Genomic DNA, 17,183 nt, shown 5'->3' on the forward strand with positions numbered 1-17,183 from the left:
TAATTGCAAGAGCTGGTTGTTGCCAATTCTCCCGTTTGTTGTATCTTTATAATGAATTCCAATGTCCAGTTTCGAGATTTATAGTCCTTACGTTTGTTTCTCTGTCCGTCTGCCGCTTCCTTATCATGAGTTCCAGTGTCTTGTTTCGAGATATACAGTCCATGTCTGGGGATTGTCCTTGCCTCCCCAATACCTCCCCAATACCTCCTTAATCAACCCAAAACCTAAGATGCTTAAAACCCAAAGCCAACCCAAAGCAGTAGGATGTGCAAAGCCCTAACCCAAAACAGTAGGATGCTCAAAACCCAAACCCTGGAGAACCTAACCAAAAAAAAAAAAAAAGGGGGATCTTAAAACACTAACCCTAAGTAACTGACCAAAAATAAAACCCTAGGACCCTAACACTAAAAAACCTATCAACACTACAACCTAAAAATTCTAAAACCCTAACACAATAACCCTGAAACCCTTAAAACCCTAACTGTTAAAACTCCAACCCAGTTATACACTTGTTACCTCCCTTAAGGGATATAGAGAAGCTCTCTCAGATATGGCAGTCCTACTTCTCCTGCATGCAGCCAGAGGTCGGTCTCATTCTGGTGCTGATGGTGGTGGAAGCAGGGGCAACGGTGGTACTGCTAGAGATACCACAGCCACCGGAGGTGGATTGTTAGGATATGGAGATGGTAGGTTATCCAACGGCTCCCGTTTATTTTCTTTTTCTTTTTCCTGTTCTTCTTCAAATTTCTTATCTGCTTTTAGTGTAAATATTGAGGCTGGAAAAGGACATGAAGTCCTCCTGATCCATAATCCTGCATAATCACTTTCTACCCAGCAAAAAGGTTCTTTCGAATTAACATGTGTATTTCAGGCCTGACAAATCCAGTCTTCAAAAGATCGAAAAACAGACCGAAAGACATGTGATCTTAAAGGCTCCTTTGGCCATTCTATCACACAATACTGGACTGTTTTTTATTTACCTTTTCCTTTTCTTTTTTTATACCGTGGCACCAAGTATATTCAGCCAGCTGGCTCCACGCTGCTCTGACTCCCAGCTCCCATTAGCCACCCCAGATATGCAAATACCAGGTGCCCCCCAAGTTAGCTCTCAGGTTGCTGGATGGTAAAGTCCCTCCACCTCAAGAAACGCACAGGCACTGATTGTCATCTTAGTCAAGTGCCAGGCTCATCATCAGCTGCAAAAAGAGTATCAGCATTCACTAGGACGCCGGCAATGGCGCCCACCTTCTCCACAATGCTGACTACTTCTGATGCAACATACGATTGTGCTCACGCGTTCCTCTCCAAATCCAAACTCCAACAGTGCAGCCAGTATCATCCACACCACCTGGGAAAACAAAGGGATTAAATGATCACTGCGTTCACAAGAAGTAACCCAGCGGTGTTTTTTTGTTGTTGTTGTTTTCTTTGTGTGTGTGTTTCCTGTGCTCTCAGGCGTCCCGGCGGCAGAGCTCTCGGCGCTAAGCTGACTGCCAGGAGAAAAGGCTGCCGTGAAATGGCTGCTCCACAATGCCAGGAGCAAGGTCTGCTGGGCTGGGGGATCGCAGGGGAGCTCGGCCTTGGGCCTGGCAACTGCGCCTGGAAGCCAGGGACGGCCTTGGTGTGCAGCTGGACACCTGGGCCTGAGAAAGCAAGGTCTCTTTCAAGACAATTGGCACCATTGTCACCCAGTGGCTGTCTCAGGGGGACGAGAGAAATGCACAGCATCTCTTGCTGCCCTGAAAAATGGATGGATTTTGACCCCAAAGCGAGCTCCTTTCTCTCGGAAGCATCACGTCCTCCTGTCTTTCTTGTATTTGGCTATGACTTTAGGAATCCCTGCAATCCCAGCAGCTGTGTCCCCTGACAGCTTCTTGTGTGCCCCAAGCATCCTCGCTTGCAGGGCAGTAGAAGATGCAGAAAAGGCCTTGCCTTAGTGGAAGCACTGCCCTGCAGCAGCTCCAACATCCCTCTCAGCAGCACGCTGTAGCCCCCAAATGCCCCCAAAACGGCACATTTCAGCTACTGGGAAGGAAATGAGCTCGCTCAAGGTGAGCTACCCGCTCAAGGCCCTGCTCTTTGGCCCAGGTGTCTCTGAGGCAGTATTGGAAATGAGTTCTATTGTGAACATAAGAACATAACATAAGAACATAAAATAACATAACATAGAAAAAATGTATAAGAACATAACGTACCGTAAGAACATAAAACAAGAACAACTATCATCATGTGGTCTGCTAAGATCTAGGAGAAAGCAGAAATCCAGCAATGCTGTGTTTCCTACTCCTCTAAACCAATTCAGTTGACAACTATGAATGCTTCCAGCTGGAAAAAAATGGAAGAATGAAGTGGAGGACTCCTTGCCATCACTGTGTTTCTGGAGCACACCTCTACCTCTCCGCCCAACAAGGGCTTCTTCTTGGGAGAGAATTGCAGAACATGAAAAAAAACATGACCAAAGCCAGAGGACCCATCTCCACAACAGCACGATAAATATAAAAGACATCTCTAGATGCAGACCTGTCGTGGTTTAACCCGGCCGGCAGCTAAACACCACGCAGCCATTTGCTCACCCTCCCCCCTCCCTCTCTGGGGCGGGGGAGAGAAATGGAAAGTGAAGCCCGTGAGTTGAGATAAAGACAGTTTAATAAGACAGGAAAATAATAATAACAAAAATAATAATAACAATAATAATAATAATAATACACTGGTGATAATAGGAAAGTAATAATAATATGTACAAACAAGTGATGCACAATGCAATTGCTCACCACCCGCTGACCGATGCCCAGCCTAACCCCGAGCAGTCCGGCCCCCACCCCCGGCTAGCCACCCCTATATATTGTTTAGCATGACGTCAGATGGGATGGAATACCCCTTTGGCTAGTTTGGGTCACCTGTCCTGGATCTGTCCCCTCCCAGCTCTTACTGCACCCCCAGCCTGCCTGTTGGCAGGACAGAGCAAAAGGCTGAGATGTCCTTGGCTTGGTATAAGCACTGCTCTGCAACAATTAAAACATTAGAGTGTTATCAGCACTCTTCTCATCTTAAGCCAAAACACAGCATTCCACCAGCTACTAGGAAGAAAATTAATTCTGTTCTAACTGAAACCAGGACAGTGACCTATTTGGGATTTGAAATTTCGGGAGGACAACGAGAACTAGGAACTGAACGTAAGGAAGTCATTTGCCGGACTCCAGAACCTCAAATGGTAAAGGAGCTACGAACCTTTTTAGGAATGACAGGTTGATGTCGCCTTTGGATTTATAATTATGGGCTAATGGTAAAGCCTCTATATGAATTGATAAAGATTAACCAGTCAAAGTTAGTCTGGACTGGAGAAGCACGAAAAGCCTTTAAACAACTTAAACGAGAATTGATGCAAGCTCCGGCTTTGGGATTACCGGATCTCTCGAAATCCTTTTGATTGTTCTCTCATGAGAGACAAGGGATAGCTTTGGGAGTACTAGCACAAAGATTGTGTCCCTATAAACAAGCAGTAGCTTACTTCTCTAAACAATTAGATGAAGTAAGTAAAGGATAACCTGGATGCCTTTGGGCTGTTGCAGCTGTTGTTATCAATATACAAGAAGCTCGGAAGTTTACAATGGGACAGAAAATGACAGTGTTAGTCTCCCGTATGGCCTCAGCAGTTTTGGAACAAAAAGGAAACCATTGGCTTTCACCTCAGAGGTTTTAAAATATCAAGCAATATTAGTAGAACAAGATGATGTGGAAATTGTGCTCACTAACATCGTAAATCCAGCTTCTTTCCTTAGTGGAACTCTGGATGAACCCATAACCCATGATTATATATAAACAATGGAGACTGTGTATTCTAGTCGACCCGATCTTAAGGAAGAACCTTTAGAAGATGCTGACAAATCTTGGTATACTGATGGAAGCAGCTTTGTGAAACAAGGACAACGTAAGGCAGGGTACGCCGTTACAACCACTCAACAGGTAATTGTGTCCAAACCATTACCCCCTGGGACATCCATCCAGAAAGCAGAGACAATTGCTCTTATGCGAGCGCTGGAACTAGCAGCAGGAAGGAATGTGGAGGAATGGTTAAGTGAAGTAGGTCATGTGAATGTTGAGCAACTTGGAGGTCACGAGCTAAGAAAGTATCGAACGCAGCTCATATGAGTCTGAGAAAGTACGTAACGTCTGGAAGCTAATCAGGCACAAGGACACGATATCCGTTGGAGGTTTGGGAAAGTACTAACTGTGTTATTTCAGTTTGATGGGAGTGAGAAACTAGCTGATAAAATAGAGAAATGCACTAACCAATCATGAGCTTAACTTTTGCAATATGTATGAGCTAATTATATTGAATTAGATAAAAGACAACTGAGCTATCCAATAAATCGAAGTTCACTGATCACTCATATTGAGCGTCTGTGTCTTCCTTCCGTCGACAACAAATGTCCTCGCAACAAAGGAAAATAAATATTTGGACAGATTCTAAATATGCATTCAGCGTGGTACATGCTCATGGAGCGATTTGGAAAGAATGTGGATTGCTGACCGCTCAGGGAGAACAGATAAAACATGCTGAAGAAATTTTAAAATTGTTAGGGGCTATAAAACAACCAGAAAAGGTAGCTATCATGCATTGTCGGGGACACCAAAAGGGGAACGCCGATTTTGAAATTGGAAATCGATTGGCAGATCAGGAGGCTAAGCGGGCAGCTGAAATAACTGAAGTGAAGGTATTGTCTTTGATACCAGATGGTAAAATCCAAACTATATACATGAACCAAAAGCCAAATTATACAAAAGAAGACTTAAAATTAATTGAAGATTTGAAAGGTAAAATGAAACCAGATGGATGGGTATATTTAAAAGATAACTGTGTAATAATACCCTCTAATTTGACATGGCCCATAGTTCTTACAGAACACAATAAAACACACCGGGGGCTGACATACTGCATAAGAGCATGAGTCAGACATTAGTGGGATGAAATTTATATACAATGATAAAACAAGTAACTCAACAATGGAGCATTTGCTTACACAATAACCCCAATACCAAGAATAGAATAAAATTTGGAATAATCGGTAAAGGAAATTATCTGGGGCAACAGTGGCAAATTGATTTTTCAGAACTCCCTAGAAAAGGGGGGTGTACTGGGTCTGGCTGGAATGTTAACTTTCCCGGCAGCAGCCCATACAGTGCCGTACTCTGTACTTGTAGCTGGAACAGCAGTGTTATCACACCAGTGTTGTGTCTACTGCTGAGCAGCAGTGGAACAGCATTGGGCCTTTCTCTAACCCTCCTAGGGGGTGGGCAAAAAAGTGAGGAGAGAAACATCACTAGGGCAGCTGACCTAAACCAATCAAAGGGATATTCCATACCATGTGGTGTCACACTCAGCAATAAAAGGTGGAAACAGGAAGAAGAGAGGAGGGGTGGGCTCTCGTTGAGAAGACGTCGGTCCTCCTCTCGAACACCGGCTGCGTGCGTTGAGGCCTTGCTTCAAGGACGTGGTCAATCATCGCTCATTTGTGGGAAGTAGAGAGTAATTTCTTTCCTCTGCACTTCCATATAGCTTTCATTTATTTTGTTTGTTTGTTTTCCTCCCTTTTTCCCCTTTCCCTTTTATTTCCCCTTAGTTAAATTGTTTAGTTCATGGTAGTCTTTATTTAATTATTATAATTATTTCCCTTTAATTAAATTATCCTTATCTCAACCCGTGAGTTGTTCTTTGCTTTACTTCTCCCCCTCCTTATCTAAAGGAGGGGGAGTGAGAGAGCGGTTGTGGGGTTTAGCTGCCCAGCACGGTAAAACCACCACAGGGGGGTATCGTGATTTACTGGTTCTGACTGACACGTTTTCAGGATGGCCTGAAGCCTTTCCCTGTCGAACAAACAAAGCAAGAGAAGTGGTTAAAGTCTTGTTAAATGAAGTAATACCACGCTCTGGGATTCCAGTAGCAATGTCTTCTGATAGAGGTTCACATTTTTGTGCGCAAGTGGTACAACAGATAAGTAAGATTCTAAAGATAGATTGGCAACTGCATACTCCTTATAGACCGCAGGCAAGTGGACAGGTAGAAAAAAATGAACCGTTTAATTAAACAACAAATAGCTAAAATCAGCTAATTTGTCATGGCCTCAATCCCTCCCTTTAGCACTACTTAGAATCAGAGTTAAACCTAAAATAAAAGGGAATATGAGTCCCTTTGAAATCTTATATGGAAGGCCGTATCAATTTCTATTTAGTGGAGAGGACCTAACGCAGTTAGGATCAGAATATTTATATGCTTATATATCTGAACTTCAGAAACAATTAAATAAAGTACATAAATTTGTTTTAGGTACCAGGGCTAGAGGGTTGGATCAACCAATCCACCCCTTTAAGCTCGGGGATTATATAAAGACTTTTTCAGGACAACCCCTAGAGGAAAAATGGAAGGGAAGTGGAGGGGACCATACCAGGTATTACTGACAACACACGCTGCCATTAAGATTAAGGAGCAAGCAGCTTGGATCCACTATTCAAGGGTGAAGAAGGCCCCGGCGAGGATATGGAGCACCACCCCAATTGGACCAGCAAAATTGCGGTTTTCCAGATCCTAATGATTGCAGGGGTGATGTTCTCGGATTTGGGGTGGGCAACTTGGGATGAGAACTTACACCTGTCCCTGATACAAACAATAGCTCAAGTAATTAATAAGACGAGATGTTGGGTATGCACCCATCTGCCAGAGCATGGGAATAAGAGTGTATCGTTAATCGGGATTCCCTTGCCTACAGATTTATCTTGGACTAATTTGTGGGAAAACACATCTTGGGGTCGAAAATATGAAGAAGTTTTGGAACTAGAAGTGAGTAGCTTCCTGCCATTGGAATCTTACTATGCATGTGTACAAAGGTGTAACCTGCCTACGGGTATGGGAAAACAGGATTGTATAAATACGAATACTACTTCTGTGGGAAATCAGACATCTTGTAATCGAACAATTGATATTAGTACGACTAGCGGTTGGGCAAATTCAACCAGCTGGCTGTTTCCAGAAGGAAAAGGGTGGTATTGGCTATACAATGATACAGTCCATAAGGTCTTGCCTGAGAATTGGAAGGGAACTTGCACTCTTGGAGCAGCAGTCCCCAATATGATGGTTACTTGAGTGATCATATCAGGAGAATCAGACGACAAATTAACAATCCGTTGATAGAGTGTCCTGGTTTCAGTTAGAACAGAATTGATTTTCTTCCTAGTAGCTGGTGGAATGCTGTGTTTTGGCTTAGGATGAGAAGAGTGCTGATAACACTCTAATGTTTTAATTGTTGCAGAGCAGTGCTTATACCAAGCCAAGGACATCTCAGCCTTTTGCTCTGTCCTGCCAACAGGCAGGCTGGGGGTGCAGTAAGAGCTGGGAGGGGACAGATCCAGGACAGGTGACCCAAACTAGCCAAAGGGGTATTCCATCCCATCTGACGTCATGCTAAACAATATATAGGGGTGGCTAGCCGGGGGGAGGGGGCCGGACTGCTCGGGGTTAGGCTGGGCATCGGTCAGCGGGTGGTGAGCAATTGCATTGTGCATCACTTGTTTGTACATATTATTATTACTTTCCTATTATCACCATTGTAACATTATTGTTATTATTGTTATTATTATTTTGTTATTATTATTTTCCTGTCTTATTAAACTGTCTTTATCTCAACTCACGGGCTTCACTTTCCATTTCTCTCCCCCGTCCCAGAGAGGGAGGGGGGAGGGTGAGCGAACAGCTGCGTGGTGTTTAGCTGCCGGCCGGGTTAAACCACGATATAGAGAGACCCACCGCTTTTCATAGTTTTGTTCAATGGTTTATCCCATGGTTAGGAGTGAGTGAATTGGAAAAGGTAATAGTTAATATTTCTGCAATTATAGAGAAGTTAGAAAACAAAACTCCGGATGCTATAGAGGCTCATCAAGAAGAGATATCTAGCTTATCACAGGTAGCATTACAAAATCGGATGGCCCTAGACTTGTTATTGGCCGCTCAAGGGGGAGTCTGTACAGTAATAAACACAAGTTGTTGTCTGTATGTAGATCAGAGCGGAAGAATCTCTGCTGACCTGGAAGAAATAGGGAAGCAAACAAAGATCATACATGAAATCAGTAAAGATGATCTTTCATGGAATTTTAGTGAAATATGGAATAAGTTAACCTCCTGGTTGCCCAATTTCCAATGGTTGAAACAAGTTTTCATTGCTCTAATTGCGCTAGTGGTGTTAGGAATATTTGTGTACATGTTGTTTAGATGCCTGCTTTGTTGTGTTACTGCAAATAATAAATCTGATGCAAAAGAATTTGCATGGGAAAAGAAAAGGGGGGATTGATTAAGGAGACTTTGGGGAGGCAAGGACAATAGACATTGGGGAGGCAAGGACAATCCCCCAATAAGGAAGCGGCAGACAGACAGAGAAACAGATGTAAGGACTATAAATCTCAAAACAGAACATTGGAATTCATGATAAAGATACAACAAACAGAAGAATCAGCAAAAGCCAGCTCTTGCAATTCAGAAACGTGCCAACTCAGCAGAATCCTGACCAATGGTGAAAAGTACACTGTGAGGAGGACTCGGGCTCTTCCTCCCAAAGACCACTGCCCACATCCCAAAGACCCCTGCCTGCAATTCTTGGGAGGCTATACACAGGTGCAAGGTGCCAAAAAGCTAATTAGCATGAGAAACGAGGGAAGGTGGGGATTGGTGATGAATATGTATAGGCGCTTGTAGAATATTAATAGATTGATTGTATAAATTCAAGACTGCTTTCCACTTTGGGTATGCATGATAGGTGGAGAGATCCCCCGTGCATCCAGCGCTGCAATAAAGAATATACCACTTCAAGGAATTTCGGCTTCAATCTTTGAATCACCTTTGAGGGAGGTACCCCTTGGGGGGAACCAGGGGGAAATAGGGTTTGTAGTGGTTCCTTTGAACACGTCAGATGTAAGAAATTTTAAGAAGGAAATGGGAAACCTTTTAGATGACCCTTTAGGAGTTGCCGAAAGATTGGATCAGTTCCTAGGTCCAAACACGTATACCTGGGAAGAAATGCAGTCCATATTAGGAATCCTCTTCACTATAGAAGAAAGAGGAATGATCAGGCAAGCAGGAATGAGACTGTGGGAAAGACAAAATCAGGGAGGTCCTCCAGGGGATGTGAAATGGCCAAATACCAACCCTAACTGGGATCATGAGGCTGCTCAGGGGAGGCAAAATATGAGGGAGCTTAGGACCATAATGATACAAGGGATAAAGGAATCGGTTCCAAGGGGACAAAATATTAATAAAGCTTTTAACGAGTGTCAGTGCAGAGACGAATCTCCAACTGAAGGGTTAGACAGGCTGAGAAAAAGCCTTCAGATGTACTCGGGGATAGATCCTGATTCCCCTGCAGGAGGGGCACTGTTGAGAACCCAGTTGGTAGCAAAATCCTGGGAAGACATCCGAAAGAAATTGGAGAAACTTGACGATTGGCATGAAAAAGGATTAGAAGAATTATTGAGGGAAGCACAAAAGGTCTATGTGAGGAGAGATGGGGAAAAACAGAAGGCAAAAGCAAATGTTTTTGTGGCAGCAATAAGGGAAAGTCAAAAACCAAGTGGACAGGAAAGCAGGAAAGCATCAGGAAAAAAAACAGGGTGAAAGAGAAGCCATGGATAAATGGAAAGGACAAGATAGAATCCTTATCTGTTACTATTGTGGCAAAAAGGGGCATCTTCAGAGGAACTGTAGAAAAAAGAAACAGGATGAAGAAATGTTGAAGGAAGACTAGGGGTGTCAGGGGCTATATCTTTTGGGGACCCGAACATCGAATGAGCCCTTGATAAAATTATTAATAGGTCCCCAAAGGGAAGAGGTGTATTTTTTTGGTAGATACTGGAGCAGAGAAATCACCTATGAGAAAATTACCAAAAGGGGTTAAGGAAGGAAAGGGGAATACCATGGTAGTAGGAGCAAAAGGTGAGTCCTTTAAGGTTCCTATATTGGAAAATATAGAAATAGAATCAGAAAAGAAACTATGTCTCAATGACCTATTGCTGGTGCCTGAGGCTGAGCACAATCTATTAGGAAGGGACTTAATAATAAGATTAGGGTTGGAAATAAAGAGCCAGGGGGGAGAATTTAAAATTCAGCTATATACCCTAACCCAAGAAGATGAGGGAGAAATAGACCCACAGGTATGGTACCAAGAGGGAGATTCAGAAAAATTAGATATGGAACCCTTGGTAGTAGAAATAGTGGTTCCACAACAGCCAATAAGGATTAGGTAATATCCTATCCCATTGGAGGGGAAGAGAGGACTCAAACCAGTGTGAGGAATGTTTGAACAATTCTTGTCAATAGAGAGCTTGAAGGAACATGTATTCGTAAGTTTTTTCCTTGAAGTCTCTGATATCCGGGGGTTTCAGAACAACTGCTAACTATTATGACTTTTGCATGGGACACTATGCAAGCCCCTGATATCTGGCCAGGAGATGAAGGAGAAGGGAAAAGCTGAAGGACGGCTAAAAGACAAAGCTTGCAGGGAACGCTGTGCAAGCTTTTGACATGCACCCAAGAAGTATAAAGAAGAAGGACAAGAAAAAAAGCCTGAGAGGAAGACTATGAGCCTTCAGCATGGGAGACCCACAGAGACCCCCAGGAGGACCACCAGAGACTGATACGCATGCTCCAGTAGGGGGGTTCAGTTTCTGGAACTAATTATAATAACCCTGGTTTTTTTAGAAGTAGTAATGAATATGTATTAGTCTAGGAGCAAAAAAAAAATCATCATCTTGATGTAACGGGTGTGTGTCTGGGTGGAGCGGAGACTCCCGGCACACCCAGTGCTGTTTGCTTACCTCTATTCCTTTAATAAATTGTAAACGTTGATTATTATCCTATTTTGGGATTTAGCCATTTATAACACCAGTTATAGACAGGTTGCTCCAAAAGGGGATGCTGGAACCATGTATGTCCCCACATAATACCCCCATTTTGTAAAAAAGGCTGATGGATCATACAGGTTGGTTCAGGATCTTAGGGCTGTGAATCAGCGAACCATAACCAAATTTCCAGTGGCGGCTAACCCATATACTTTATTAAACCACCTAACACCTCTGCATAAATGGTATAGTGTAATAGATTTGAAGGATGCTTTCTGGGCCTGCCCATTAAGTGAAGGGTCTTGGAATTACTTCGCCTTTGAATGGGAAGACCCCGAAACAGGAAGGTGACAACAGCTTAGATGGACTGTACTTCCTCAGGGATTTACTGAATCCCCAAAGTTATTTGGCCAAACCTTAGAAAAATTATTACAACTTTTTGAGGTAAAGGGGGAAGTGAAATTGTTGCAATATGTGGATGACCTATTAATAGCTGGGGAGACTGAAAAAGAGACACGGAGAACCACTATCGAATTACTTAATTTCTTAGGGAAAAAGGGTTGAAGGTCTCAAAATCTAAATTACAATTCGTGGAAAAAGAAGTAAGGTACTTAGGACATGGGCTTAGCCAAAGAAAGAAAAAATCGGATGCTGACAGGGTATCTGGGATTTTAGCCCTATCATCACCCAAAACGAAGAAGGAAGTGAGGCAACTGCTCGGGCTCTTGGGATATTGTAGACCCTGGATTGAAGGGTTTAGTGAAAAGGCAAAGTTTTTATATGAAAAACTGACTGGAGAAAAAATTAAGTGGAATGAGGAAGATGAGGAAAAGTTGAGGTTGATCAAGAAAACGTTAATAGAAGCTCCAGTGCTGAGCCTCCCAGATTTACAAAGACCCTTTTATTTATTTGTAAATGTTTCTAACCAAACTGCATATGTTAGTTGCAATTACAGCTAACTCAAGAATGGGCAGGAATCAAGAAACCTGTGGGATATTGTTCCAAACTATTAGACCCTGTGAGTAGGGGGTGGCCAGTGTGCTTACAGGCAATTGTGGCTACTGCCTTACTGATTGAGGAAGCTAGAAAAGTCACTTGTAGGGCACCTCTGAAGATATATTCTCCACATAATGTTAGGGGAGTACTCCAGCAGAAGGCTGAAAAATGGTTAACTGATAGTAGGATGCTGAAGTATGAGGCCATCCTGATCGACTCCCCTGATTTAGAATGAAAAATAACTGCTGCACAGAGCCCTGCACAATTTCTATATGGGGAACCCCTAACAGAACTACAACATAACTGCGTGGAAGTGATTGAATTGCAAACCAAAATCCGACCCGATCTCGAGGAGACAGAATTAGAAACAGGGGAAAAATTATTTATTGATGGATCATCCAAAGTAGTAGATGGAAAAAGAAGATCAGGGTATGCCATCGTAAATGGGGATATGGTCCTAATAGAGTCAGGACCACTCAGCGCTGCCTGGTCCGCTCAAGCACGTGAACTTTATGCATTACTACGAGCCCTAGAACTATTGAAAGGAAAAAGTGGCACTATTTATACAGACTCTAAATATGCTTATGGAATAGTCCACCCATTTGGGAAAATTTGGGAAGAAAGGGGACTCATAGGCACACAGGGAAAAGGGCTGATTCATCAAACTTTAGTTACTCAAATATTGCAGGCACTGAGAGGACCTAGGGAGATTGCTGTGGTACATGTCAGAGGACATCAAAAGGGAACTGCCTTCCACATAAGAGGGAATAACCTAGTGGATAGAGAAGCTAGGGAAGCAGCTCTTAGGAAGCATGATGTAGTCCTAACCCTACAAGAAACGGATAACGGAAAAGGGACACAAGAGAAAAAGTATTCAGAAGCAGAAATAAAAATTATAAAGACCATAGGAGCAGAACTGAAAGAAGGAAAATGGATTCTGCCTGATGGAAGAGAAATACTGCCAAAGGAACAAACTAGGTGTCTACTTTTACAGCTACATCTACAAACCCACTGGGGAACAAAAGCATTGAGTGATCAATTTCTAAAATTTTATGGGTGTGTAGGAATATATGAGATAGCCAAACAAACCGTCCAAGGATGCTTAACATGTCAAAAGGTGAATAAGAAGGTGATTAGGCAAGCACCTGCTGGAGGAAGACAAATTGCATATCGACCATTTGAGAGAATACAGGTGGACTTTACTGAACTACGAAAGAGATGGCTATAAGAATGGTGGAAAAGGGGTGGACACATGCATCACGAGTAAAGGGACCCATAACAGGAACCTGGAAGGTTGAGTCTACTTCTGGAGATCTGAAAGTTAAGCTTAAAAGAACTTGAAGCATATCAGGGCATAGCTACCCTTTGGATGCTAATTGTATGTATATTAAATCTTGTACTGATTAGAATATTAGCAATCATTGGAAACTCATATAAAGGCCCTAATAGAAGGATTTGGGGACCCCAATATCCCATAGGGGGAGTGCCACCTCCAGTAGAGATACCCACAACATCTTGAATTACCTGAAAAATTTAAAATAATAGGTGGGAAAATTTACCTAGATGATTGGTTATCTGCTTTGAATCGAGCCCTCACTAACTCGTGGAAAAGTTGAACGCAAATAGAAGAACCATTGCATGTGTAAGTCTGGACCATTTCCTAAGAAGCATCAGGGAGAGGGCAAGACCGGAGAAGGGACCAGTACTGTGGCTCAAGACTGTGGCTCAAGAAGGTTTACCAAGGGCTGCAACCCCTTAGGGTAATAACCACCGGGTAACATGGCCTTTACCGGACCTCTCCTAATTACATGCTATTGGTCTCAGAATTGTAGTGAATGTATTGTTAACACCCGGAGGGGAAGAATTCAGGAACAAACACTACTATGCCTGTTAAACCTATGCTATGGAAACCAGAGTATGCTCGATGTAATGAAAGCAATAAGATAACCAGTTACAAGCCGAAAGAGGTCCCCTATCAATGGCGGATAGAGGTAAGAGCTAACAATGAAGGAGGGTTAATTGGGAAAAGAACAGTTATTATACACCCTGCGGAATCATGAAATTGAAACACGAGCTAACTATGGGATTCCAACCATTGCTAAAAACTTGTTTATAAATCTTACAGAGAATATTGTGAAAGCATTCTTTTATGGTTCAATTGGCCTTGGCCAAATTCAAAGCCAAGACACGAATTAATGACATTCAAAAGAAGAGGAGGGATTGTTATATATGGAGTGGTAATTTGTGACAGAAAAATGGCTGATATTAATAAAGAAGGGGGAGATTTGGGAATGTGGCAATGGGGGTCGGAAAGCCTCCTGGTTGCTGATAACATCAGACTCTTAACGGTGAGGTCATCAGGAATGTAAAGAGGTTAGAGGAAATAAAGAAGGGGGATTGAGGCAACGCCCTGCTGTCTGGGGTTGCTTGTTTTCCCCTCTGTTAAGGCACAAGGCACGGAAGTTGCTGGGGGGGTTGCTGGTTAGAACTGTTAACATTTATTGTTTTATGTTATATGATAATAATATTATTAGTGTGGTTTCAAGGGTTAATGAAACGCAGGAAAAGCAATCCCGTTTTGTTGCTTTTGGGAACCTTGTGGTGGGCAGAGCATGTGCAGAAGAAGAGGGAGACAGTCGAAGCCGCTCCTGCAGTCTGGAACAAAAGGTTGCTAATGGTGATGGGGAAACCGTGAGCCTTTCACCCACAAGGACCACCACAAAGAGAATTCTACTATGAAGCGGGGATAGGATATCCATATGTATAGGCGTACTTGGGTTTCTTGTAAATATGTAACAGCAATGTCCTCTATATATTAGGAAAGTTTGACGGTTGGGTGCGCGTGGTGGTAGAGCATAGACTCCCCACGCACCCAGCGCTGTTTACTTGCCTTTTATAAATATTCTTTTATGTTACTAAATTCAGAGGGAGTTGAGACTTCATTTATAACATGATGAGGTTGCATTGTCGGTTGTGAAGGTAAAAGGCAGTTGGTTTTGACTGTAAAAGGCAGTCAGTTTTGACGGTAAGAAGACGTTGGGATTGACGGTAAGAAATTGTAAGAAGTTGTTGGGTTTTTGATGGTAAGAAGTCGTAAGACGTTGTTGGGTTTGACGGTAAGAAGTTGTTGCGTTTCGATGGTAAAAAGGTTGTCGGATTTGATGGTAGGTTTAGTCTGAGTATTGAAGGCTTCCAGCAGTAAGCTCTGCATCTGAAAGACAAAGGGAAGAAATGTCATTCCCTGCTGTGATAGTCTACATGGAACTGTCTGGCTCACTGGTTTTCTTTCCAAAGAGAGAAGTCACAACCCTGTACACGGATTGATCTGCTCTCTGACTACAGGGCTGAACTGACTGGAGAAAGCAGCTTCCAAAGCCCTCCCATTAAACGGACTACACTTGAATTCTATGCTAAAATTGGTGAGCTGTACAGAATATTAGGACAAAGCTACCTGCTTTGATAGCAAATGGTTGACCTTAGGTAAGTTACAGTCATTTGAAGGTTTGATTGGACGGCATCCTGTTTACTAGTGATCAAAGCTGACCAAATCCTAGCCACAGAACAGAAGCGTTCACTAACTTGCTAGAGAGAGCACTTAGGAATGCAGGAATTTAACTGCTTTAATGCTGCTCTTTCTCTCACGTATCTGCAATTTCCTTAAATCACAAATTGTCACGAGCTATCCTTGTTCATTTATTCAAAGGAACATGATTCTGGTTGAAAAGGCACTCTAACAAGTCCTCCATTGTTCCTAGTCTGTCCCTAGCTTCTTTGAGAGGTTCAATACAGTAGAAAATTAAAAATAATAAACTAGCAAATAACTAACATGTGGAAGTGGTCTTCTTTCAGATTAGATTCCACCATTCAGAAAATCCTGCTTAAGAGACATTTTTTCTTTGCTTTGAAAGACTGACCTTCCCCAAAAGGAAACTAATTAGTATCTTTAGGCTTGACAAAATACTTGAATTCCTCAATTTACCAGAACTGCTTTGCACAGCCCTCCTATCCTGCTTACCTTGCAAGCAGTGTATCCAAGTGGGGTGGGTACTGCTGTATTTATCAACGAACATCTCTTTCACGTATATAGCCCAGGGATCCCCATACCCCGCACTTGTGTAATGCATGCAAGACGTTGACTTTCTTCCTATACTTTGGACTGGTTTAGAAAGAACGAGTTCGCCATCTGCTGGCCAGAGAATTCACTGAAGCCCGAAGAGCAGTAGAGCAGAGGCATTTTCTTCTGTGCTCTTCCTGATTTTTCAGCTAGAAGAGATACTTCCAGTCCAGTACAATCAGGATTCTTTTGACATTAGTATCGTAAAAAGTCCATTTTTGCAACACTGGAATTTGAAAGACCTCCGTTCAGTCCCTAATTTTGTTCTTGATAATGGGACAGATTGCATGAATGTTGGCAAGAATGTGTGAACAACCAGCCTCCCCTCCATGTCGTATTTTAAGATGACAACTTCTGGTGCTCCCTGTCTCAGAAAAGAAAAATGCTTGGAAACAACTGAACTTGCTCTTAAACTTGAAGAAACTTGTCAGTGCCAGAATCTACTGACTCTGGCAATTTACTTCATCATCCAAACTGGGCAAAAGATATGAAAACCTCTTCCGAGATTTTACTTCTCCAAACATTACGTAAAAGGCATTCAGCTGTACAGCAAGAAGCTGAAATAGCTGAAGGTAGTATGTTATTCACATGAATTATTCAGGCAGGTTTTTTTTAGGAAGGCTGTGATTCATTAGAACATTACTAGCCTCTAAGCCTCATGGCATCACCTTCCATCTTGACTGCTAAACCTCCTTGCTCCCTACTATCTTCTTTGCCAAGATACAGCTGTCCACGTTTACTTTTCCTACTTGGCTGGACTGAATTTAAGAAGGGAGCTTGCAACTCTTCCTCTTGTTTGCCTCTTCATCATCAAACCAAATGAAAACTATTTGCCTTTAACCTCTTTATTTCAGGCCTTCTTTCCTAGTGGTCATTCAAAACTGGGAAAAAAATAGTCTACCAAGTTGGGTTTTTTTTTGATTTGATAATAAATCTGCAGACTGTTAAGTCATCAAGCACTTCAAGACTGTTTGAAATAATCTCGAGATTAATATAAAAGGAATTCCTCAAACACGCTGCGGCCGCTTACCTTTAGTATAGTCGTTGGATGTGATGGAGCTGTATTTCCTGCTTTCGCCTGCACTGGAAGTCTTCCCTTCCTTCTAAGGTTGTTTACTGCTCTCACTTCTGCATTACTCACATGAAGAGCCATCTGGAGGATGGGATTCTTCCTTCTTCTCCCGCGTTATCTTCT

At 42.6% G+C, this 17,183-nt stretch overlaps 1 long non-coding RNA gene across 1 annotated transcript; it reads right to left on the minus strand.

The window, feature by feature from the left end:
- Positions 1 to 14,349: 14,349 nt before the first annotated feature.
- On the minus strand, positions 14,350 to 17,038 carry LOC311425526. Its single transcript, XR_014686363.1, has 3 exons — positions 17,019 to 17,038; positions 15,890 to 16,137; positions 14,350 to 15,085 (listed from the first exon to the last, which is right to left on the minus strand). It is a non-coding gene; the product is annotated as an uncharacterized lncRNA (long non-coding RNA).
- Positions 17,039 to 17,183: the final 145 nt, after the last annotated feature.

The sequence above is a fragment of the Aythya ferina genome (assembly GCF_964211825.1).
Source record: "Aythya ferina genome assembly, chromosome: 31".
Taxonomy (NCBI): Eukaryota; Metazoa; Chordata; class Aves; order Anseriformes; family Anatidae; genus Aythya; species Aythya ferina.